General features: G+C 38.3%; 1 protein-coding gene across 16 annotated transcripts in view; it reads right to left on the bottom strand.

Annotated features, from left to right (window-relative positions):
* Dlg2 (discs large MAGUK scaffold protein 2) overlaps positions 1 to 25,834 on the bottom strand; it is a 1,859,766-nt gene that overhangs the window by 736,422 nt on the left and 1,097,510 nt on the right. The gene's annotated exons all lie outside the window — the stretch shown is intronic.

Raw genomic sequence — 25,834 nt, 5'->3', positions numbered from 1 at the left:
TTATCTTTGTGAATTTCCAAATCTTTGACCAGACTGTCCATGCCTTTTACATGTTTCTAAAGAAAAGAAACATTGCTTCGATTGAAAAGTAAGTTGTCATCTAGCTAGAAAAGACAACAACAACAAAAAAAAAAAGGCACAGTCCTTTTCTCTAACTAGTTTAGTCATAAACAACTGAATGTCATCAGACCTTCTTTTCCAGTGGACTAATGAGGTTCTGGGACACTACACACCTATTTCTGCCTCACTTGACACTTCATACTTCAGGTTCCAGAACTATTAACCTGCTCATTTCTACACAAGGACCCTTGGTAAATCAGTGTTAGATTTAAACACTGGAAGGAGCAGAGACCTACACACACACACACACACACACACACACACACACACACACTCTTCCATATAACAATTCTTTCCCAGGTTCTACAAAGGGTCTAATATGTAGTAGCAAGTCTAGTAGAGAAGGCATTCAAAATAGCTTTGCTAAGCCAGGTGTGGTCATGTATTGTACTCTCAGTGCCATGAGGGACAGAGACTGATATAGGCTCCCTGGAGCCTGATTTATATCTATCTTAGTGACAGATTCTGTAAGAGACCCTGTCTCAAAGGAATGAGGTAGAGAGTAATATATCAAGTCCTCCTCCTGAACTCCAGAGTATGTATACATATGGGTGCTTATACCAGCCCACCCTTAAATAACTACATATACACACACACACACACACACACACATACACACACACTAATAATGACACACACTTGTCACTTAGCACTCAGATGGCTGAAGAAGAGGGATTGCAGATATCTTAAGGCAAGTCTGCGCTACATAATGAGTTCAAGTCTAAACACCCCTATATATCATTACCAAATATAAAAAGTAAAACAAATAACACCCTATACACACAATAAAATAAATAAAGGAGAAGCTCTTGGTCTATTACTAACTATTTTCCTAAGCACCGAACATACTGCCCAGCACATAGTAAGCAATTTTTTTGTCCTTTTGTTTTATTTTTGAGTGATGTGTGCTCACATGCTCATGCATACACACATGTGCGCATGCACACACACATACACACACACACATACGTAAAGAAATGAAACAGATAAGTAAATTTTCATAGTGATAAGTCAGTAAAGCTCCAGAGACAGGCATTCCTTTTAGATTTTGGCACTAGATTGGAAATGGTACTCTTTATATGGATGCTTATTTAATGAAGAAGAAAAGGAGGAGGGAGAGGAGGAGAGGGAAGAGGAGGATGACAATGATTGGAACTACTGGGTAGAGATAATAATAACTTCATTTTCCTTCTGAAAGAGAACCAATGAGGCTAAACCAATATAAGAGGACATTACAACTGAGTCAAACAGATCACTACAGGGTACTCAATGGGAGAGCAAACAAGAAATTCCTTCCCACCCCACACACTATTGTCTTTATTCTGGATCAAGATATAACTAACACCTGAAAGAACTTCTGGGTCATATAAAGTCCCAGAGTCCTTCAGACCTTTCTGGTGTCACCATGGTGCATGGCTTTACATTGGCATTCAACACAATATGGCAATACCATCACTCACAAATGACAATGTTGGGGACTGAAAACTATGGATCCCTTTGATCTAATATAACCATAGCTGTTCCTCTAGTGATTCGGGCAGGTATCATCACTCAAAGGCCCATTGGCATGTGCAGGAAAGACATGCTCTATACTCATTCATTTTCATCTCAAGGATCAGAATCAATCTGCATAGAGTAAGTCAGTGTGCATTCATCACAGTTCTGTAATGGTGTGCGCAGTATGCAGCCAGACTGAGGGTTTCCTGGATGGGCACTATTAAGGTGTTATAAATCATCATAGAATTCTAAATCTGCTATGTAGAGATTTTTCAAATGAGCTGTTTCTTCTTATAAAAAAGGCCATGGGATATCCGTTTTCATAAGCTCAGTATGTCATTTCTTAGTAGATAAGTAAGTAGCCTATGTTGCATAGTCAATGTTACTTTCCCTCAAAGAGACTTAAGATCACAGCAAACTTTTGTCAAAAGCCTACCAAGACTATATTGAAATCATTATTTCACTTTAGTATGAGGAAACTAATTTTCATTTTCAGCCCTCTCCTTTTCACCAAAGTTTTTTTTTTTTTCTCTTCAAACAGGACATTTGGCTTTCTGTATCTGAAGACAGACCACTTAAACAGATAAATACACTCAACAAGACCTCTGTACTATGAGACAGACCCACTAATTAACAATAATCCAATTTGATCATTTGTAATTGGACAGATGTAATAACCATGAGACGACATGAAATTCTGGTGAAACAGGAATTAGCAATGTTCAAGCGCACATCCTACTTATCATTGTGATTTAACTTGGGCAGAAGACGAACTGGGTAAGGCCTGATGAGATATATCTTATTGAACTCTCTGTGACCTGGCATTGACTCTGTATAACAAGCCATAGTCTTAAAGCAAGAGTTTAAAACTAATATCCTGGCCTGGTTTGTTTAATAAAAATAAACAGCACAGATGAATCACTAAATAAATTGAAGTGTACTAAAATACTATGCAGAATTTTTTCCAGATAAAATTTCTTTCAGGTACTCTATCCATATGAGAAATGAAAATATTAATTACAAAAGAGCTAAGTGCTTGCTGCAAGAGAATTGGGAAGCAGAAAAAGCCAACCAACAGTTAAGTAGGGAAAGAATCTCAGACTGTATTAAAACCATAGGTCTTCCCAAGAAGACATAATATAAAATAAATGGAAATTCACAGAAACTTCAATGTGAGTATAAGAGAGGTAAAAGACATGGAGAGGCTGCCTGTACCTCGTAACAATCAAACGACAATGTTTAAAAATGTAAAAATTACTGTTTAAAGCAATATTTATAAAAATTATTGTAAATGTGCATGATACCAATGCCCTGACATTGATCAACATAGAACAAAGTTTTGTCAAGTACAAGTAAGCTTGTGTAAAAAATCTCTAAAATCTATTTGCCTTGAATCATTACAATTCTGCATCAGTCCATCAGTTGGTGCTGCTACCTGCCTTGGCCAGAGAAGCTTCCTACTGGGGAAGGTAGCAGTTGATGCAGAGGTTTATACCTGTTCAAAGCCCCAAGAATAAGTAACTCGGAGTCCTCTGGTATCTATATAAATCACTGCCCCTGCCCCCGTCAAGACTCAGGGAACATCACAAAAGGGACATGAGGGACAGGAGGAACAGGAGGAATGCAGTGACATTCTGTCCTCTGGTCACTACATGGGTGTTACATACAGGAACTCACACATACTTGACCAGCACAAGATCAAGCCAACTGAAATGCCAGCATGGGAGGGAGTGGTTTCCTGAGTCAGGAAGCTGTTTTATATAGAAGAAGCCGTTTCCCCCAGCCAAGAAGCTATTGGTTATTGATGATTGTTGTGGGTAGGGGTGTCTCTTTTCTTTACCAGTGTGGTCATTGGTAGGTTCCCCTTTCCCCAGTGGATGATCACATATGCAACTACATATGGGCAGCACTAATTGAACTGAGAGGTTTAAAAATTAAATAAATAAAAATATATAAAAGGAGGACATGAACTTGGTAGGGAGATGTGATGAAAACTCCTGGAGGCCTTCATAGAAGGAAGTGAGGGGTGGTTATAATTAAGATACATAGTATACACGTATGTAGTTTTTAAAATGTAAAAACTGAGAAAATTTCTGAGCCATTAAATCATCACTCCAAAGTCTTCTTCCTATTCCTAGCTCCTGGCAACCACCATTCTATTTTCTGTTTCTGTGAATTAAACTCCTCATATATTCCTTACACTTGATGTGCATGCGGTATTTCTCCTTCTGTAACTGGCTCATTCCATTCTGTAGAATGTCCTTGAGTCACCTATGTTAAAAATAGGATTTTCTTCTGCTTTATGGTTAAATATTATTCCTCTTGTATGTGTGTGCATGCATGTGTTATGATGGAATATGGTAGATAGTTTAGATGTATAGGGTGGATAGAGATAAATATTAATATATAGGCAAATAGATATAAACAGAGATACATAGTTACATAGACAAATACTATCCATCTACTGATTGACATTGGAGTAGTTTCTAGGCTGTTGGATCTAATTCTCAATATACACAATTACAACTACAACTTCCAGAATGATAATATTGGAGGTGAAATTTCTAAGGGGTGGGACATAGAGGCAGAGTGGGCATTATCCACCCTGTGCTGTGATATGCTGTCTTATCGTGGGCTCAAAGATATGGGGTCAAATGAACATGGACTGGAACTTCCCAAACTGCTAGCCAAAATAAACCATTTCCCTTTGTTGATTATCTCAGGTATTTATTATAATGAAAGTTGAGCAGCATCCCAAGACATTCCCCTTCCCTCACTTGAAGCAGAGTTCCTGGATTTCTTAAGTTGTCACAAACAGAATGAGGGAGCGAACTAGAAGCTGGAGCCAAGCTTTCCTTAAAGTAATTTTACAAGCTTTTAGTATTTCCAGAGGTATTATTTGTAATGGATGGTCTCTGAATCTACTGAAATGCTTTATAAAATCCTTCTGGGTTAAAAATAAGGCAGACCCTGACTTGTCAGAGGTAATTCATCTGTGGATTGGCCTAAAGGCAGAGGCATGGATTAGTAGAGATGACAGGCCCTCCTCCAGCTAAATAAGTTCCTCTCCTCGGAGATGTAACAGTTTAACAAAATTAGACCCAATTGGCCTTGCTGTGGCCACTGTTTTTCAAATTTACATTTAATTAATCACATCCTTGGAGGTTCCACGTGATTTTTGCTTTTGGGTGTATTCATTTGATTTAGTATATATTTAGTGAGTGCCTATTTCATACTGTGTGATATGAAATGATAGACAGAAAAAAATTCTAGTGAGAGTAGAGGTATTAAATACACAAATGCACACAGGAATGAAATGACATATACAGAGACAAGATGTGGGGGTCTCCCCTGCTATTGAACTTGCCCCAGTAAGGTGAATTTTATATGCAGGCAAATTTGTCTTTACTACCTCACTGCAAGCTACTGAAGAGCCAGGGTCATACTTTCTTTTTATACTTAAAATCTCCTTTCCACTTTCTCCCTATAATATAATTTTCATCTATTAGTAAAGCCTGTCATTGAACTGTACTTAGAAAACACTGAATTTCCATTCAGGACATATGCTGTTATTCTGATGCTGCCACCAAGTAGCTGTATTATCATTATTACAAATTTCAGTTTTCATTATAACATCATACCAAGTTGTAAATAGCAGAGATACCTGGCAATGATACTCTGTCAACATGTGTAAGCTTAATCATTGTTTTCATTATGACTTAAGAAATGTGGATTCAACTTTGCAAGGTGGTTAAAATTTTTGTCTGCTATCGTCAGTTTTCATTCTTTCAATAAAGTTTGCCACACAGTCTACTATGATATTATGGTGAATGACTGTCCTCCACAATCATCATCATATCCTATTTCAATCATCTATTCAAAGGTAGGGATGAGGGCCTGCTCATCTTCCCTGACAGATTTCTATTGTCTACGTTCAGGTTGAAAAAATTTTCATTGAGCTATAATTATTTGACTTCTGATGGCATTTTCTTCTAACACCTGTATGCAGTTTTGTGCACTGTGACAAAGATTTGTACAACATTTATGCACTTATGTTTTCTCATTCATTATTGATGAGACAGGAACTCAAGATACAGACTTCTAGGTTCACTCCCAAGTCTGATCATATCAGATCATAAATCAGAGCAAGTCATATAAACTCCATGAATTTCAGTTTCTTAATCTATAAAAGAAGAAATTTCTTACCTCATATAAGGAATCATATAAGGATAACATGAGTCAATTTCTGGAGAGTACTTAACATAATGTCTGGTACATCATAATGCTCGATAATCTCCTATCTGTCTGTCTGTCTAAGTACCTACCTATCAACTCACACACCAGTTTCAAAACCCTTCTCCATTCTACTTGTAAGGTCTACAGAATGCTATTTAAAAGTTCTGCAATGTTCATGAACAGATCATAAATAAAGGTCAGCCAAATTCAACTGAATATCAGTGTTCTATATTGGTCCCAAATTTGTCTTCCCAACTTCTATTTTGAGGAAGGTGTTGCCCTGGGACAAGTGATAAGTAACAAAATCACTAAGAACACATCTGTTGTTTATTGAACACCTAGAGTCTTGGGCATAGCATTTGTTTGATCCTGGTAACTCTATATTATGGAAAAGATTCTAGTTTATAATCTGAAAATGTACAAAATGGTTCTATAATTCTCTCATGATTCAGCATTAATGAGGACTAGAACCTTCAATAAAGCCTAGGTCCGGACTGTACCTGAGTCATGCAATGAAACTAGTGTAAAACATCCAAGAGGGCTAATATCCAAAGTATATAAAGAACTAAAAGAAAAAAAACTAGTATACAAGAAAACAAATAACCCAATTTAAAAACAGGGTACATATCTAAACAGAATTCTCAAATGAGGAAATTCAAATGGCTGAGAAACAAAGAAATATTAACTATCCTTAGTCATTACAGAAATGAAAATCAAAACTACTTTGATGTTTGAATCTTATACCCATCCAAATGGCTAATATCAATAAAAAATGACAGCTCATGCTAGAAAGAATTTGAAACAAGGTGAACACTCATCCATTGCTGGGGCTACAAACTTATACCGCTGCTATTGAAATCAGTATAGCAGTACTGCAGGAAAGATGGAAATCAATCTCCCGCAAGATCCAGTTACACCACTCTTGGGCATATACCCAAAGCACTTTTCATTCTATTAGAGAGATATTTGGTCAGCCATGTTCATTGCTTCTTTTTTCATAACAGCCAAAAAATGGAAACAATCTAGATGTCCCTCAACAGATTAATAGATAAAACCAATGTGGAACATTTACACAATGGAATATCACTCACCAATTTAAAAAAGATGAAATCATGAAATTTGCAGGTAAATGAATGGAACTAGAAAAAAAAATCATCCTGAGTGAGTTAACCCAGACCAAGAAAGACCAATATGGTATGTATTTGTTTATATGTGTATATTAGTTGTTAAGTCAATAATAACCAAACTACAAGCTGTAGAACCACAAAGGTTAAATATAAGATAAGGGACTGGGGGGCTGGGCTTGGGGAGCAGACAGCTCTCCCTGGAAAAGAGAAATAGAACAGACAACTATGGATGAAGGGGCAGGAGGATCAAGTGGGGAGAGGGAGGGAAGATGGGGATGAAGGAATTAATGTGGGAAGAGATAGCTAAAATTAAAGGCCATTGGGGGCAGTATAGAAACCTAACAGAGTAGAAGCTTCCTAAAATATTTGTATTCCTGAATATATTTTAGGAAGGTACTCCAAATGAAATCACCAAATAATCCAGTAGACAGAAACCCAACTGGTCATCTCTTTTTACTAAATGAAGCTTCCAGTACTAGGAATGGGTTGCATCTAATTAAGTTGTTGGCAAAAGGGGTCCCATTGGAATTCTCAAACAAATAGGGCTGTTGCTAAGACTCTAGGTTGCTCTCCACAAACTGATGCCAAGGCCCCGTTATTGAAGACAACATCTACACAACTCATTGAACATAAAGAAGTCAAGCTGGTTTTGACATAGAGCCTTCACCCCTACATTCTAGAGTCTTTAGTACAGGAAGGTACTCTGCATTCTACCTAAAGAGAAAGGTAAACACTTACCCAGCCAGAAATCATTTGATCTACAAAGGTGTTCTGCCTGAAATAATGGGAGTGCAATGATGGTACAAAACTTGAAAGGAGTAACCATCTAACATCTGAATTGACTTAAGGCCCAATTCCATGAGATGGAATCCATACCTGATACTGCACGGATGACCCAAAACCTGAAAGTAGATAGCCCAGGGACCTAGGATAAAGCAAAACACTATTGTTCTACTAAAAGAACATAGCAATAAAATGACTCCTCACGTCATTGTATTATACTCATCTATCGGTGTCTTGCTCAGCCATCAGCAGAGAAACTTCCTCCTGCAGCAGATGGGAACAAATGCAGAGACCCACAGCCAGACTATGCAGAAAGTGAGAGACCTTAGAACACTCATTCCTAAATAGGATGTCTCCATCAAATCACTCCCCTCAGTGTTCAGGGAACTCTGCAGATGAGGAGGGGAAAAGAGTAAAACAACCAGAGGAGAGGGAGGACACCAAGAAAACAAGGCCATCTAAATCAACAAGATTGACATACATATGATCTCATAGAGATGGAGGCAGCTTGCATAAGGCCTGCATGAATCTGCACCAGATGGGGTCCTAGAGCTGAAAGGAGAAGTGGACACATGTCCCCATTCCTAAAAGAGAAGTAATCTCAATTGATAATCACTTGCAAATGAAAATTTAGTTTTCTGTAAGGGAGTGTCACTGGGGAAACACTACACTTTAGGGTAGGCTACATGCCCAGCAGTAGATGTCCAATAGAAAACAACCTCAATGGTATCTTTGGAGGTTCCTTATCTTATAATGTCATAATTTCATGTGTAGGGTTTTTTTTAACATTTAAAAAATATTTTTTTCCCAAACAGTTCAAGCTAATCAACTGTCTTACTTGGAGCCTGGGGCCTATGAAGGGACACTTTGTTCAGCCTGGGTGAAGGGAGGAGAGGACTGGACCTGCTTCAACTGAATCTACCAGGCTGAGCTGAATCCCCAGGGGAGTCCTTGCCCTGGAAGAGATGGGAATGGGGGGTGGGCTGGGGTGAGGGTGGGGGGGGCAGGAGGAGGGGGGGCAGGGGAATCTGTGGCTGATATGCAAAATTAAATTAAATTATAAAATTTAAGAAAGTATTTATTTTCTTTAATTTATTTATTATCTCTCTTTTTACCCTACAGGTCCTTTGGGCATACATTATGACTTTCAGTTTAGTATCTTTATGGGCTTTCTGAGTGTATAAACAAGTGGGTCTTTGCATGTTTTTTTGCCTTCTTGGGCTCTTCCTTCTGTTTGTTTTGTACTAGTCCGATGTTAGTTTTTGTTTGTTTTAGTTTATCACTTAGAAGCCTGTTTGTTTTCAAATGAGAGACAGAGAGGGGGTGGATTCAGATGGGATGGGAGGTGGGGGGGCGAACTAGGAGGAGAAGAGGGAGGAGGAGAAACTGTAATCAGGATATATTATATGAGACAACACTAAATTTCAATAAAATAAAGAAAATAGCATCTCACTTTTTACAATATGTTACCTCAAAAATACTTCCAGATCCTTGACCCTTCTTAATCCTTCTAAAAGCTTTACACTGCACAGGGGGAAATCTCAGCTTTACTGTCATGAACTAAGGTATGTAAGATCACAGTTAGTGAGTGACATTGTCAGACTCAAACTTTAAACCTCAGTGATCATTCCAAAACCTGTCCACCTTTCTGCCAAGCTGCTCCATGCAGCATACTCCCTAGGGGTAGAAGTATGATACCCTGTCACTCTCTCTGCACTGGACTTGTACGAGATGGAAAATACATTTAGTAAACCTAGAATTTAAGATTTTAAGTTCAGCATCAGCGCAAAATTTGCATTTCCTTCTCTGTTCCTATTTGCAGTTCCTAAGGAAAGGACTCGTCAGGACTTTGGGTCTAGTGGAAATGCTTTCCCTAAACTTGAAAGGCCTAAATGAAAATCAAGCTTTTGCCTTAATTATATTTTTGAATATAAGCATGGGAACTTCTGCAGTTTCCAGCAAACTCAAGAAAGAGGTTTGAGTTTATGTAACTTTTGTCTAGATGTATATCAGTCACAGCAGCTGTGACTCCCATTTACTGGTCCCTATCTTAGTCACTTTTCTGTTGTTGATAAAACACCAAGACCAAGTGATCTCATAGAAGAAAGAGACTATTTGGTCCTATGGTGTCATAGGGTGAAGAGTTAGTCATGGTAGAAAGAAGTGTCACCTGGCACCTGACAGCAGGCAGCAGCCAGGAGTAGGAACGAGAGGAAGGAACCGGAAATGGTGAGAGCTTCAAAGCTATCAAAGTCGACCTCCAGTGACACACTTCCTCCCACAAGGTCACACCTCCTAAACCTTCTCCTGATAGTGCCACCCACTGAGGACCAAGTATTCACCAAAATTCAAACCTCCATGGTCACATACTATGCAGGTATCAGAGATTAGAAAAGCAAACCTAATTATTCCAACATTTCTCAATAATCAATGTTATTATTCTTGTTCCTTGATGATACAAATGAGTGTTCAGAGAAGGTAGCCACCTGTTCAGGGTCATATAGCTATTAAACTGCAATGAGGTAGGCTCACTCAAATCCCACTTCCAATTACCCCTGCTGAACCAATTCCTCTTCTCTCTCTGCTCTCCTCTCTCTCTTCCTTGCTTCCCTACTCCCTCCCTTCCTGTTTGTACAATGTAAGTCCTTTAAATGTCAATCTCTGAGTCAAACTATGGAAGCTTTGGGAAGAAAGTCAAACTCTAATTATACAAAGCCACTGCTGATGAGAACACCAAGCAGAAATGAGTTATTAGTTACTTCGGGGTGGAGGTTTTCTATGGCATTTGACAGTGAGTACTCATTTAGGCCTGCTGGGCTAAATGAAATGTGGTATTGTTCACCAAGTGCCAAGATGCCCACTGTGAGACCTTCCAAAGAAATCGTCTGTATTCTAGATCTCACTCAAACCAAGGGAAACAGCTATGAATTGTAAATTACCTGTGGCCTGAGTTCTCAGAATTGGGTTGATCCCCAGAGTTCATCCCTAGATGCTCCAATTGGAGCTCTGGAACTCGCACTCAAATTACATTTGAGAAGATTCACCTGGTGCAAATTTATTAGCATACAATCAACAGTGAAGTATTTTCTGGAGAAGGTCATCTATTCTGTCCTTGGAACACCTTATTTTAATATATGCAAATACTAATTATACTATGATTTTCTAAATAATCATTGGCTATACAATTTCTCGATTGCAGCTTTCTATGAAGTAGGTAATGTGTGGGAAGCTGAGGGTGGTCTGATGTGCTAGGTAGCCTGTTTTTTACTTTCTTCAGCTAGGCAGACAAAATGTCAAAAACAGCACCTGGCATAAATGACCACTCCTCCTAAAAGATCTTGTTACAACTATCTTGATACAAATATTCATGTCCTCCAATGACAGGGATATTGTACTGGAAGATGTATGAGTTCTTTCACCTTCAAAAGCCCCCAGACTACTGAATATGGACATCAATTTTACCCGAATAGGAAAAGAAATGCATTAAGAACAATAACAATGACACATATCCTCCCAGGAGGGAGTATTTAGTTGGGAGTCTTACTTTAGAGTTGTAATGAAGATTTTTTTCAAAAAAATTTATTATTTTATGTGTATGGATATTTTGCCTGCATGTATGTCTATGTAACACATGCATTTCTGAAGCTGGAAGAGGGCATACGATCCCCCTGGAACTGGAGTTACAGATGATTGAGAGATGCCATGTAGGTGCTGGGAATCACACCTGGACCCTCTGGAAGAACCATCAGTCCTCTTAACTACAGAGCCATCTCTCCATCCCCATGTTTTCTGCCTTCTTGATGAGTCTCAATAGAACCCAGGTGAGTAGAGGTGCAAGTGTTTCACACACATATTTGCACATCTGACTACCATTTACATGGACTTGCATTCCCGCTCATCTTTCAGAAACCTCCAAGCTCTTCTTTAGCTACTGTGTTTTTGCTGCTCATATGCCAGCCCTTGTTACTTTACACAAAATTCTACACAGAAAGAAAGCACTAATGCTTCTCTACAACTCTGGTCCAAGGGGAAGCCTTCTGAGAGTCAAGGAGTGTTTCTGGAAGTTAAATTGTGCTGTTAAACATCTGTGTGTTCAAGGTTTTCTCAAATAGTAAAAACAACTTGCTTTCACCTTAAGTTAGTCTCACAGTAACGTAAAGGCTCTCATGATTTAGGGCTGTGCCAACCAGTTTGGTCCACAGTGCACTTGGCATTCAATAGACAATTTCTTTCTGTGATATTGCTGATATCTACTGGAAAAGTGCTGGCCCCTTTTAAAATACAACTTAAATTAATCACTTCTAGTTGTTAATAACTTTGACAGCTACATTTTACCTTTTAGTTACAGAAATGTAAAAATGAAAGAAAAAAGGTAATTACACCTTTTTTCTTAAAGCAGAACTTCCTCACTAAGAATAAGGAAACCCACACCAAAGCATAAATCTCAATAAAAAAAAAAAAGCTTAGCCTTTGAACAACAGAAATGAAAACTAGCCCTGGTAATGATACTGGTACTAATTATCTTAATATTGAAGTACTTAGTTTTATATTTCAGTTCTCTTATTCGGAGTACAAAATGTGTGGATATTTAATACATACAATATCATATATTCTGGGGATTAATTTATCCAAGATATGAGATTCTAGATCAACTATTTAAGGAGTCCATGTGCTGGAGGAAATTATAATAACAAATACAATATCATTTTTAAGAACATAAGCTGCTTTACGAAATGGAACTGAGTTGCATGTATGAGTATATGTACGTTGGGGCTTGCAGGCAAGAAAAAGTGGTATCTGTATTGCCTAAGCTGTAGTGCCTGCCTACAGAGGTGACATATCCACATGCTTTGGAGGCTAAGAATATCTTTGCAATGTTAAATATTAAACATGGTTTCTCAGAACAATAAACTGGATTCTTCAGTGGAGAGACAGTTAAAATGTGAGACGGATAAAGGAGGTTACCAACATCGCTGTGCATTTTACTAACTCTGCTTCAAAAATGTTAATTTGCCTCTGTTACTCACTAGAAGGCACACTTGAATGTATTTTTCAGACAAGTGACATCTGCCATAGGTTTCTAAGAAAACTATTAGCTGGGGTCATCTTTGTGGACTCCTGGGAACTTCTCTAGTACTAGCTTTCTCACCATCCCCATGATGTCTCCCTCTCAAGGTATCTCTCTCATTGCTCTCCCACTCCATCCCTGTTCCAGCTTAATCATCGCATTTCCTTATGTTCTCATCCCCAATCTCCTACTCTCCATTGCCCCCCTCACTCCAAGTTTACTCATGGAGATGTTATCTATTTCCCTTTCCTAGGGTGATCCATGCATCCCTCTTAGAGTCCTTGTTAGCTAACTTCTCTGGAGCTGTGGGTTGTAGTCTGGTTATCATTTGGTTTATATCTAGTATCCATTTATGACCCCAGCTTAGACTACTAGTAATAGTGGAGAGAGTGCCTGAGCTGACTTATTCAGTAATAAGATCTGCGAATACCCTAACTGTCATCATAGAGCCTTCATCCAGTAATTGATGGAAGCAGATACAGAGATTCACAACCAAGTACCAGGCTGAGCTCCAGAGTTCAGTCAACTACAGGGAAGGGGGATTCTATGAGCAAGGGGCATCAAGATCACAAATACAACCAAGTCAAACTAGTGGGAACTCATGAACTTTAGACCAACAGCTGTGGAGCCTCCATGGGACTGGACTAGGCCCTCTGTATAAGTGAGACAGTTGTGTAGCTTAGTCTGCTTAAGGAGCCCCCTGGCAGTAGGATCAGGATCCATCCCTGGTATATGAGCTGGCTTTTTGGAGCCTATTACCTATGGTGGGATACCTTGCACAGCCTTGATGCAGGGAGAGGGGCTTGGTCCTGCCTCTGCTGAATGTACCAGGCTCTGCTGAATCCCCATGGGAGGCCTTATCTTTTTGGAGGAAGGAATGGGGAGTAATTTGAGGGGAGAAGGCTGGGGGGAAGAGGAGGTAAAAGTGGGGGAATCTGTGGTTGGTATGTAAAATGAATAAAAAATTTCTTAATTAAAAAAAAAATTAAAAAATTATTAGCTTTCAAATGGAGTGTCACTTGTTGACATTTTAAGTTCTCCAAGCGGCAAACTATTGGAAGAACTGAAACTTATTTATCCACAAGGCTAAGAGCTAAACATAGGAATCAATTTGAGTGAAAAATTACTAATTTTCCATCTGTTATAATTCAGCACTTCGCCTGGCATCCAGTTTGTAGTGATGTATCAAATGGCCACCATTGGCAATTCCTGCCCACATATTGATTTCAGACTACAGGGGGAGCATTTGAGCAAACAACTCTGAGACCATCATTTAATTGTTGTATCTTTGAAAGCTCCAATGAGGGAGAAGTGTAGAGACAAACAAAGTATATCAGGGAGATGCTAGGGATGGCTTCCCTGAGAGAACATTTCAAATGAGAAATGCTCCACTCAAGATGAATTTGACAAATAAAATGGGAGGGTGTTTTGCCATTTGAAATGAATATACTGCCACATTGTATTCTAATGCACAAAGAGTAAAATTTATAACTCTCCAATTGTTTTATTCCTTGTAATTTATTCCATATATAACAAAGTTGAGTAATTTTTTTCACCTCTTGGCATCAAACCCAGGCTCTTACATTTGTTAGGCAAGGAGTCTGTCACTGACTTATATTCCCATCTCCCTTTGTTTTGGAGTTTGGGAAAAGCCCCGGGATAGCCTTGAACTCACTTTATATCCCAGGTAGACCCTTGAATTGTAATCATATGCTTCTGCTATTGGTCGTCATACAAATCCTTATATTTTAAGTCCTTTACCATTAAAATAGGAAAGAATAAAACAAGATATTGAAATAAAACAAGAAAGAAACAGAATAAAAAGAGGGAAGAAGGGAAAGGAATGAAGAAAAGTAAGGGGAAAGAAATGTTAAATGGCTTCAGAGTGATCATTGTCCTTGGTCTTTACTGAAGGAAATGAAATTGCCATTATTTATTGTAGTACTAAAAAATAAGGTCTGAATCAACCTAGGAGTCTTTCCACAATGAATGGACAAAGAGAATGTTTCTCATGTATGTATGTATGTATGTATGTATGTATATATATGTAATAAAAAAGAAGAATGTGATAGAATGTAATTATACATTTTGGGGACAATGAGCAAAACCAGAGGGCATCATGTAAAATGAAACAATCCACACACAGAGTACATGTTTTCTCTCATAAGAAAAATCTGAAAAACAGAAAAAAGATGAACTGAACTGGAAGAAAGGCTATTTGATGAGGGGAAGAATGCAGGAGGATGGAGGAGAGAGTTGAGGGTGGGATAAGGGAGAAGTAGGATAGATATCAGGATGAATGCATGCTAACGACAATTATGAAAATATCAGAGTGACTATTAAATATCCATAAGATGTTAACACTTATAATTTAAAAAGAATACAAGTTTGTACAATTATAGTTGATAAAGGTAACACTGTGTGTGGTGGTATTGTGTTCCCCAAAATAATGTACACCCTAATAAACTTATCTGGGGTCAGAGAACAGGACAGCCACAATATTAAACATAGAGGATAGGCAGTGGTAGCACAGGCCTTTAATCCTAGCATTCCAGAGGCAGAAATCCCTCTGGATCTCTGTGAGTTCAAGGTCACAGTGGAAACAGACAGTCATGATGACTCACACCTTAATCCCAGAAAGTGAGCCTCTAATCCCAGGGAGTGATGGCAGAAAGCAGAAAGGTATATAAGGCATGAGGACCAGAAACTAGAAGCATTTGGCTGGTTAAGCTTTCAGGCTTTCGAGCAGCAGTTCAGCTGAGAATCATTCTGGATGAGAACTCAGAAGCATCCAGTCTGAGAAACAGGATCAGCTGAGGAACTGTTAAAGGCGAGATAGCTGTGGCTTGTTCTGCTTTTCTGATCTTCCAGCATTCACCCCAGTAACTGGCCTCAGGTGTGAATTTATTAATAAGACCTTCTAAGATTCCTGCTACAACTGTGCTTTTAGGCTGATCATCAAACAAAATTCTCTAATTTTGATAAGGACACAATTTATATAATATCTGTTGGTCAAATAAATAAACAATACTGATCAATCACTGAGAAATTTCATGTCAAACATCCAAGATAATATGACCCTTCCAAAGCAATGTGGATGTGCGGCAGCATACCTTTTTCATTACCCTTTACAGCACTTACAAACTTCAAACACGGAGTGTGAATGTATCCTAACTCCTTGTGAGGCCAACAGTGTAGCTTTTAATACATGGAGCCCTTAAAAGCTTCAGAAGAGGAAGAAATGGAATAGATTTGAAATCCAGCTACACATTAATTAGCTCAGATCAGTCACTTGACCTCTTTAGCCTCACTCACTTCATTTGTGACATGAAGATAATGCTGTCTCCTCTGAGGATTGTTTGAGTATTAATTTGGTAAAGGTGCGATGAACAAATGTAGCTCTGTATCCACTTGTATGATGCATGAGTTCAGGTTTGAGAGGGATGTACTTTAAAGACTGAAAATAATTTTGGAACTGTCTACTTTTGTTAACAGTCTGGATTAAGATATTTAACAACACAGACCTTGTAAAGACTATGCTTATGATGCACTTTTATATAAAATCTTATTCCTGTACACACAATATTCATTTTTATGCATTCAAATTTGGACATGTTTACCAATTGACCACTTGTTGATTATCTTTGAAGTTCCATGCTTTCCTACATCTTTAAGTATATCCTTACTTTGCCTATTAGGTGTCTTCCCTTCCCTTCCTCAAAATAGTGAGGAAATGCTAAGATGCATACTGAAACCATCTACGGAAGACATCTTTCCAGTAAGATGTTATCGAAACTGGGGAAATGTTGTAACTTCTTGACAGAGAACTTTTCAAACTTTGCCCTTCTTTGTTCCCCAATAGTTCCCCCAATACCGTTGTGATCGGTGTCTCTTGTACTTGACTCATTTATGTTCCTCTCAAGTACTCAACTCCATGTCGGCTTGTCACACCACAAGATTGCCTACCCAAGTCAGACCAGTAACTCTTCAAGTTTGCCACCTTACTTCAACTCATAGAAAGATTATACATAAGCGATTCCTCTTACCCAAACCACCAAGGCCCTGGCTTCCTTTCCTGACCCATTTCTTTGGCTCTCACTCTCCCTTCCTTGGCAGGGCTAGCATCTCTAGTGTTAAGCCATGAATCTGCAACCACTTGAAAGGACCCACACAGCTCTCCAGCAGTCAAGAGCAGGAGAGCAGACAGTCCTCTGTGTCTGAGGTATGCCTGTGGTTCTGCAGTTCTGCCTTGAAGAGAAGCTGGGCAAGGTTGACAGGGAGAGCAGAGCAGAGAAACCAAGCTTGACAAATTTGCTGAAGAAAGTGTAAGGAAAGATGAATTGAATATTCTTGCCCTTCCCTATCCATACTTTTAATTCCCAAACTCAATCCAAGGGAGAAATAGACATTCCTGTCTCTGTTTCTCTCTTTTCTTTGTATATATACACGTGATGTATACACATATATGAATGTACAAACAATCTTATATATAATTGTCCTTTGGTATCCATGAATACAGATGTAAAAGTCTGTGGGATTAAGTTCCCTTTTATAAAATGCACAGGTTTCCAGATAACCTATGTACTTTCATTCATGCAACTAAACTCATTTCTAGATTCCTTATAATTCACAATACAATGAAAATTGTATGATATCATCTATGAAATACTGACAATGAGAAAGGGTTTGTGCATATTTATTACATACACAATTATCTTCATTATTTCATTATTGTAGTAATAATTATATGATTATGATTCAATCAATCTCTAGTTGATTGAATCTGTGGGTGTGGATCTCAGTATACTGAAGACCAATACACAACTACATTAGGATTCTGTGAAACATTGTCAGAATAATGTTTTTTCACCTATTTTCTTTTATCCTTTTAATACACATGCATTATATATGAACACAGATGAGCTCAATCAACTCTATAAACTTTAGTTTTTATGTACAAAAATAAAATAATTAGAACATGAAGAGAAACACAAAGACAAAGATTACCATCAGTTCAATTCTCTCAAAGTCAATTTTAATACTCTATACTTTTTCCACATATTTACAAATGTAAAATATATATGTATTCTATATGTTCTCCAAATTAGTATCAGACTTTGTATACTGTTTTAATCTGATTTTAAATTTAATTTTATATGTATATTTGTTAAATATGTCAATTATTTGTGCCAATAAATATCAATCAGGTAAGAGAAAACTTAGGTTTGACTGTTGGATAATTTGGTGTCCCCAGTTGGGCCAACCATCTCTGACAGTTTTTAAAACCATATTCCTTGTAGCTTCTCAGCCTTCCTACTGTTCCCTGAGGCTTGCCATAAAATTCCCTAGTTCAGTGACTCAAAAGCTTGCTTAACATAATCCAAGGCATCCAAATGACCTCAGAAAGAGGAGATTTCTCTCCAACTATTAAGGAAGGCACACTGTTTTATAAAATGCCATTTGGTATAGTAAGCATGGGTTTCACTGAGAGCTGTCAGCTCAGCTTTTGGTATAGAACAACCAACTGGAGTTCCTCACAGATAAAAAGGGACCAGAAAGGGAGGCAAGTGTGATAAAAAGGCATCATCAGGTAACTAACATATCACAATGCCCAACATCCATCTTCGTACCAGCATATGAATAAGATAGATAAATATACAAACACACACACACACACACACACACACACACACACACACACACACACACATACATTTGCTCACCCATTTATAGACAAGTATTTGAAAATACAGTTTGAATTAAATATCAAATACAAACAGATCAAAGCCCTTACCTACATGAATTTTATAGCTCCATCTGGTAAAATAGTCCACAGAGATTTGTACTTCAACCACACTTTTTCCTTTAACATCTGGTAGGATTCTCACATAGCTCCTTTCCTTAGTGAACTCTACTGTGTGAAGGCAATCTACTCTCTTCTCTAAGGCAGTGGTTCTCAACATTCCTAAAGCTGTAACCCTTTAACACAGTTCCTCGTGTTTTGGTGATTCTCAACCATACATATTGCTACTTTATAAGTGTAATTTTGCTACTGTTATGAATCTTGATATAAATATTTTTGAAGATAGGGGTTTGCCATGTGGGTCATGACCCATAGGTTGAGAACCACTATCTTAAATATATAATTGATTGAAAAATTTGGCACAATATTTTTCTAATAATTTTTTACCGGGGCTTTAAGAAAAAAGAGCTACAAATAAAGGAATATTGTAGATATCATTTCCCCACTAGACCTTTGCTTCATCGCCTTGAACAGATTCTTCACTATCTAGGAGCTTCAGTTTGCTGCATATGCAAAGTTCTAATAATATGTTCATATATATGACATGTGTAAATGAGCACTAAACAAGACAGTGTAGTCTTTAACACAGTAACTATTTTACTACTTATAAATTAATGTGGATTTCCTAAGAGTATCATTCATTAAAGATATTTATGCCTGTAAAGATCAAGACACACTGATGTCTACAGAGAGAGCAATGGTTCATTTCCCTTCATGCTTATATACAAGGGTTCCCATGGTTAGCTTGAGCACATGAGCTCACATATTATAAAGAAGTTCAGAATATCTTTTCTGTCCTGTTTCACAGAACTCTTGCAGCTGTTACTTAATTTTCTTTTTAATTCAGCTGACTTGACTAGAAACAAAGCTACAAGTTAATCAACTTCAATAAAACTATTGGTATTTTGTTAGGCCACATTATGAAATATCAATATTCCAGTGATTATTGCAATCATTATTTTATCAATCCTTCACATAAGGTTTAGAAGGCAACCCTGTTCATCATTTCCATTTCAGCATTCAAAGTGAAGTTTAGAAAGTTTAATTATTTTCCATAGTTCATCTTACACACACACACACACACACACACACACACACACACACACACACACGGTAGTCAGCAAATGTTTATATATTTGTCTTGCACCTGTCTTTTGCAGTGTTGAGAATCAAACCTGTTGGACAAGAATTCTATCCATGATCTACATGTAACCCTTCCTTGCCTCCTTTTATCTTTTAAAGTGTGTGTGTGTGTGTGTGTGTGTGTGTGTGTGTGTGAGAGAGAGAGAGAGAGAGAGAGAGAGAGAGAGAGAGAGAGAGAGAGAGAGAGAGAGAGAGAGAGAGAGAGATTGATTTGGACCTGTGTGCATACCCTGGCAAGAAAATTTGGGAGTGCTCTTAACCAGGGTTTCAGGTGTTTATGTTATATCTGTCTTGTTTCGTGGGTGCTAGGATCTGAATTTGAATCATTTTTTTGATAGTAAGTGCTTTAATCCTCTGTGCCATCTATGCAGGCCCTTGCCTCTTCTTCTTTTTTAATCCCATAAATTTTTATTGAATGTGGAGATATACTGCTAGTGCCTCTTTTAGTCCCTGTAAGAAACTGTAACAAGATGAGCCCCTAAAACGTAAGCACGTTCCTTATTCATTTTCCTGATTCCACCTCCAAAACTGGCATTCTCTTCATCTCTAAGGCACTCATTCTCCTTCAGGTCAAGCACTCTAGGATCTGAGTAGCATAAGTTTTCCTCTTGTACCAACTCAAGACACTCTTGCATCCATGCTTCCTTCCCCATCATCAACCACTTTTCCCTTTCAACTGGTCCATCTTATCAGCATCCAGATAGGAACGGAGTCTTCTTAAAATAGAATTTGTGTTGCAGGATATTTGATCACACTGTGAACCCTGAGACTGCGTTAATTAAATAAAAGCAACCTTGGGTCAGGAGGTGGAGTTAAAAACTAGTTGACAGAAAGTAGTCATAGCGAGTCAGAAGGAGTCTGGAAGACAGATGCACAGGAAGTGGTAGGGAGGGGCTTTGAGTGTGGCAATCTTTTTTGATTAGGTGCGGCTGGGTTGCCTGCTAAAGAGGAAGGTCAGTCAGCTGATTGCTTCTTGGCTTCTCAGAGCTAGCAGATTTCACTCCAACATCTGACTTCTGAGTTTTCATTGGTAAACAGAATGATAGGGATTTAGTTAAAAACTACATTTGGAGGCAGTGGCAGGCAGTTCTAGCAGGACACAAAAGTGTTTGGTTATGAAGAGAAGCTGTGAAATGAAAGTACCTGGACAGGAAAGCAAAGACCAAAGTTTGTTGTTTTATCACCAGTTCTGAGGCTGCACCTGAATCTACTGCTGTTTCAGCTACTGACTGTGGCTCTGCAGTCAGGGTCTGCTGCTCAGGCAGGACCCAGGAGGACTTTGGTTGCCTCTTCATTTTTAAGAAAGTGCTAGAACAGAGAGATGTAAAAAGGTACCAGTCTCCTCTGCTTTCTATTCACTGCACATGTCTTACATACCTTTCCCACATCTATCTACTTGATACACTTATAGAGATATTAATAACTCAAGTCTAGATTCTGTGCCCTTCCTTTCTGGGAAGTTCACCCTTTTAAGAAGCAGTGCTGAACTCTGGACCTTGGACTTTCCATAATATTCCCAGAGAAGCAGCTTTTAGTGAAAGAATTTCCTTAAAGAAAACTCTTTAATTCCTATGGCATGGCTGGTACATGGAGTTAGTATAGCTAATGGTCACAAGCTAAATTTCATCAACACATCAGCTTTACTTCTGTAATCTCCAGAGAATCAAGTATAGAAAAATAATGTTGGAGGATTTAATTTCTTCACTATCAGGAAATCTCTTGGCCATATATTCTACTAAGAGCCTCACTGGTTATTTAGAGATTAGTTTTGAGTGTGCATGGGGACTGCTATGCTTACTGAACTGTTTGAACCCAATTATAGAAAGCCCCCCAGTAAGCACAGCCAGAAATACAGTCATGGAGAAAAAGTAAAGAAAATAATGAGGCATCTCTTAGGAAGAGCCTTGTTTATTTGTTGATTGGTAGTAGCTAAAGAAAGCGATATGTGAGGATGTAGACACAGTCACTATTTCCCAGCCAATAATTTCAATTTGCTTTTACCACAAAATCCACCAATTACCTTAATCCCCAATATTTCCATTGTTGCTTCTGCCCCAGGAGAGAAATGTTGTCTACTGGAAAGACACAGAAAGCCTACATCTGTGAGATGCACACATTTCTTATTAAGTTTGGTGCTCACTAGACAGACATGTTGATTTTCCAACATCTAAGTGATGTTAGTCACAGCAATTTATTAAGATGCTTCAATGGAGATTTAAGATGTATAGAAGTTATTTTTAAAGGTGGTAAATACTTAATTATATAGCCCATTAGGAATCAGGTTACCTATCAGAAAACATGTATGAATATCATCAAATAAAGCAGACATTGTGATGTAATTTACAGATTATTTTATCACCAGGGGCATGGGCTCAAAGCGGGCATTATCTCCAAGGACCAATAAGAGGACAGGTCACTTCTGACTTTGGTCTCTATTGCTCTTCTAATTTCACACAGGGAAACCAAATCACTGAATCACTAAAATCGGCCTCTACTGGAACCTACCAGGAGGGAGGCCCAAGGCCCAGAGTGCAATCAAAAGCATAGAGGCTGATGATAAAGAGACACTACTGAAGTGAGGTGCAGAGCATTCTGGGAAGATGGAAGGAGTATGAACAGTGGAATCAAAATGAAGCTAGCTGGAGGACCTGTACCTCCACTACCATTGAATGAAGGAGAAAAGAGTGTCTTGAGATATTTTTGAGCAGGCTAGGTAGGGCTAAAGTCAAACTGCTTTTGGTAAGTTTTAAAGGTGCTATTCTAATATTTATTTTGTTCATTATGTATTTATTTATGTTTATTTAGTGTGTGTGGGGTGTGTGTGTGTATGCCTATGTATGTATGTGAGTTATATGGTTATATGCACAACTCCAGGTTGTGGAGTCACAGAGGCCAGCAGAGAATGTCCAGTATCCTACTTTCTCACTTTCTTCCTTATTCCTTTGAGACAGAGTCTTTTCCTGTACCTGTCTGGCAGCAAGTGAGCACCAGAGATGTCCTCACTCTACCTCCTATCCCCCACACTGCTGGGGTTACAAGAGTGTGTGAGTCCACACCCATCCATTTACATGGATGTTAGGATCTGAATCCAGGCTCATCATGCCTGGGAAGAAGCATTCCTACTCACCGAGAAATCTCTCTGGTGTGTAAGATATCATTCTTGAAGGGTTATTAGCTTTCAGTATAATATTAAGGTTCCTCCTATATGGCAAATAATGGTGTTGGTGTTGGTAATTAAACTATGGAATAAAACTGATTATTACCTTGATGAAAAAGGAGAGGAATTGAAAAGAACAAGGTAAGAGGATGAAATAAATGCTCTATTTGTTGTATTAAGAAGTGTAAATTACTTCCTGGAGTCAGGTAGGTCTAACTTTGGCATAAGTTACAGAACTTGTAAAATAAATATATCAAATTATTTCCCAACTCCTTTTCCAAAGATCGTGATCTAAATCTTCTTATACAGTACTCAGGCATATGTAGTTTTATAACCCTCAATGGGTCAAAAAGGCAGCAATCAAGCTCCATCACTTAGAGAACAACTCGGTACAAGAGAAGCCCCCAGTTACTTACTAAAGGAAAGAAAAGAATGAACGAAAAGCATTTATGATTTGTGATCTGCTTTGGGGACATAGAAGATCATTAATTAGGAGGAGACTACAGTCTGAAACCCACGGGACCCCTTTTCAACTGCAGTGAGTGACTATCTTTATCCTTTAATCCTTGACAACAAAGTGCCACTTCAGAGAAACTATTTCCCTCAAATGCCATACTTCTAAAGGAGAAACACATTTCATCAGATGTCATGTCAGTGAACCAAATGAAAAGGATTTATTTGTATTTATTAATTCAGTTCCTTGCTTTATTTCCATTGCGTACATGGGAGCCTCATCTTGATTTTTTTCCTTCAGTTTTCTTTGGCTGGAGGCCTGGTGTGATGCTGGTCTGCATCTGTGTCTGCCATCTAGGGCTCACCAGCAGACTCTAGGGTCAGCACCCCCAGAGTCCTGAGTCTCCCAGTCAGGGAAGAGTGAGGGTGCTTACCGCTCCTTTCTCCTGTTGACTAGCACTGTAATGGAATGACAAGCTACACTTTAAAAACTTAAACACTGGTAGAGTTAAAGTGTGGTATAGGGCTTTTATGTTGAGGTAAATAATGTATATTTCAGGTTTATTATGAAAACTAAATGTGAAAGTATATATAAAGCATACAAAACCCCAATATTTAATCTCAAATCACAGCTATTGTTAGGTTCTTAATTTTGTTTAAAGAAAATATTAGATTCCTTATTTTTAAATTTTAACTCATATACACATAATAAGTTCAAGGAAAAGTATGAATTTGGGGCTACCAATACTAAGCATGTTTATCTGGTATAAAATAGCAAAGCAGGATTTGGCCTATCACTGACAGTGCCCACATGTCAGTAATGAAGCCCTGAGAAAAGCTGGGTTGGGCTTCATCCTGTGAAGCTGGAATTCCTGTCCATTAAAGCAGGACTTGCTGCTTTCAATCCTCTGTGAGTGCAACAGCACACCAGGCACTGAGGACTACACCAGGAGCTGCCTGCCCTGTAGGATCCTTTAATCCAGCAAAGGACACAGACTTTACAAAGCATAATGACCACACTCTGAAAAGTCAATCAATGAAACAAATCCAAACAACCAAAAACAGTGAGAAAAGTTACTAGCATGTGACATGTGAATAAGGGTAGACAAAGGCTAACTGGGGAAGAGAAAGCTTTATCAGGATGATTTGTTTGAGAACCCAAAGGATTAATAGAGATTTTCAAAAAATAGAGCAAGGACTAGGAAAAAAAAAGTCTAGCACGACTCAATCTTCATCACAACTAAATTCTTACCCAGAGCCAATGTGCAAAGAGATATCTTGATTAATTATTTTTATTTCTTACAATTTTATATGATAGCCCATAACATAGTATAATGTTATAATTCTATTTATTACAGAGTTTCTAATATCCCAAGCATAAAGAAAGTCCTGTACTTATGCTCTCTGAGGTATTTTCATTAAAGCTGTGTCATTAGTATTTGCCAGTCATGTGCTATTTGAGTATATTTATTAAATACCTATTCTGTGACAGGAATAGTGTCTCAGTGAAAAGAGAAGCGCATCCTGTCTGCCAACCTTGAACCCAGCAGGTATATCAGTGTCCAACAAGCAAGGAATGCTTTGAGATGGTCAGGAGACTGGAAACATTCAACAGGTGGCAAGCAGGAAATGCTCTTATACTGAACTTATGTGCATCTCAAATCCTGGGAAGAGTGGTTATTGCCTTCCCTTCCCAGGGGATGTTTGGTAAAAGTTGTGACACCCTAAGAGTATAACACTGCCTGTAAATATAAGGCAGAGGTGTTATTTTCACTGTCTTCTTGATTTACTGCATTGAACTTATGTCAAATAACTTACAATGTAATTATTTTCTTAGATGAAGACAGTTGTCATTGGAAACTGTGTGAGGAATCATTCTAGGAACACAGAGTGTTTACTTGAATTGCTTGTGAAAAATCAGTACAATGACTGTGCTTCATGTCATCTAATTGCCTCCTTTTAAGGATAGAAAATAGATGCAGCCCATTACGTGGTGTGCCCGCACTCTCATACAGAGCAAAGACACAATTTAATCGTCCCCATGCTGTGCTCCGAAGAATACAGAATTACCATAGATTTCTCCATTAAGGTCAGAAGAATGAAGGAATAAAGAACACTGCCAATCAGAAACAAAACCTGACACAAAGTCTAGTCTGAGCCTTTTCATCACCAGAGGATGTAGAACAAGGAGACTGAGCCAACTGATTCTGAAGCAGGACAAGCAGATCCACAAGTGTCTCCACTACTCCTTGACCATATGGCCTTGTGTTCATAAATTTTCAGCACTCTTCTCTGCTCTTCTCTAAAATTGAAGTGATAATAAGACCTATGTTGAAGATTTTAGGGGGTTTCAATGAGTTCATGTTGGTGAAGCTTTAAGACTGCTCCTGTTGAATTAGGTTCTCATTACATGTTATCTATTGCCACTGTTTAGTAGAGGGGCGACT

This window comes from Peromyscus maniculatus, chromosome 1, assembly GCF_049852395.1.
Source record: "Peromyscus maniculatus bairdii isolate BWxNUB_F1_BW_parent chromosome 1, HU_Pman_BW_mat_3.1, whole genome shotgun sequence".
Taxonomy (NCBI): Eukaryota; Metazoa; Chordata; class Mammalia; order Rodentia; family Cricetidae; genus Peromyscus; species Peromyscus maniculatus.
The sequence above is the reverse complement of the archived record's forward strand: the minus strand, read 5'-3'. Positions and strand labels throughout refer to the sequence as shown.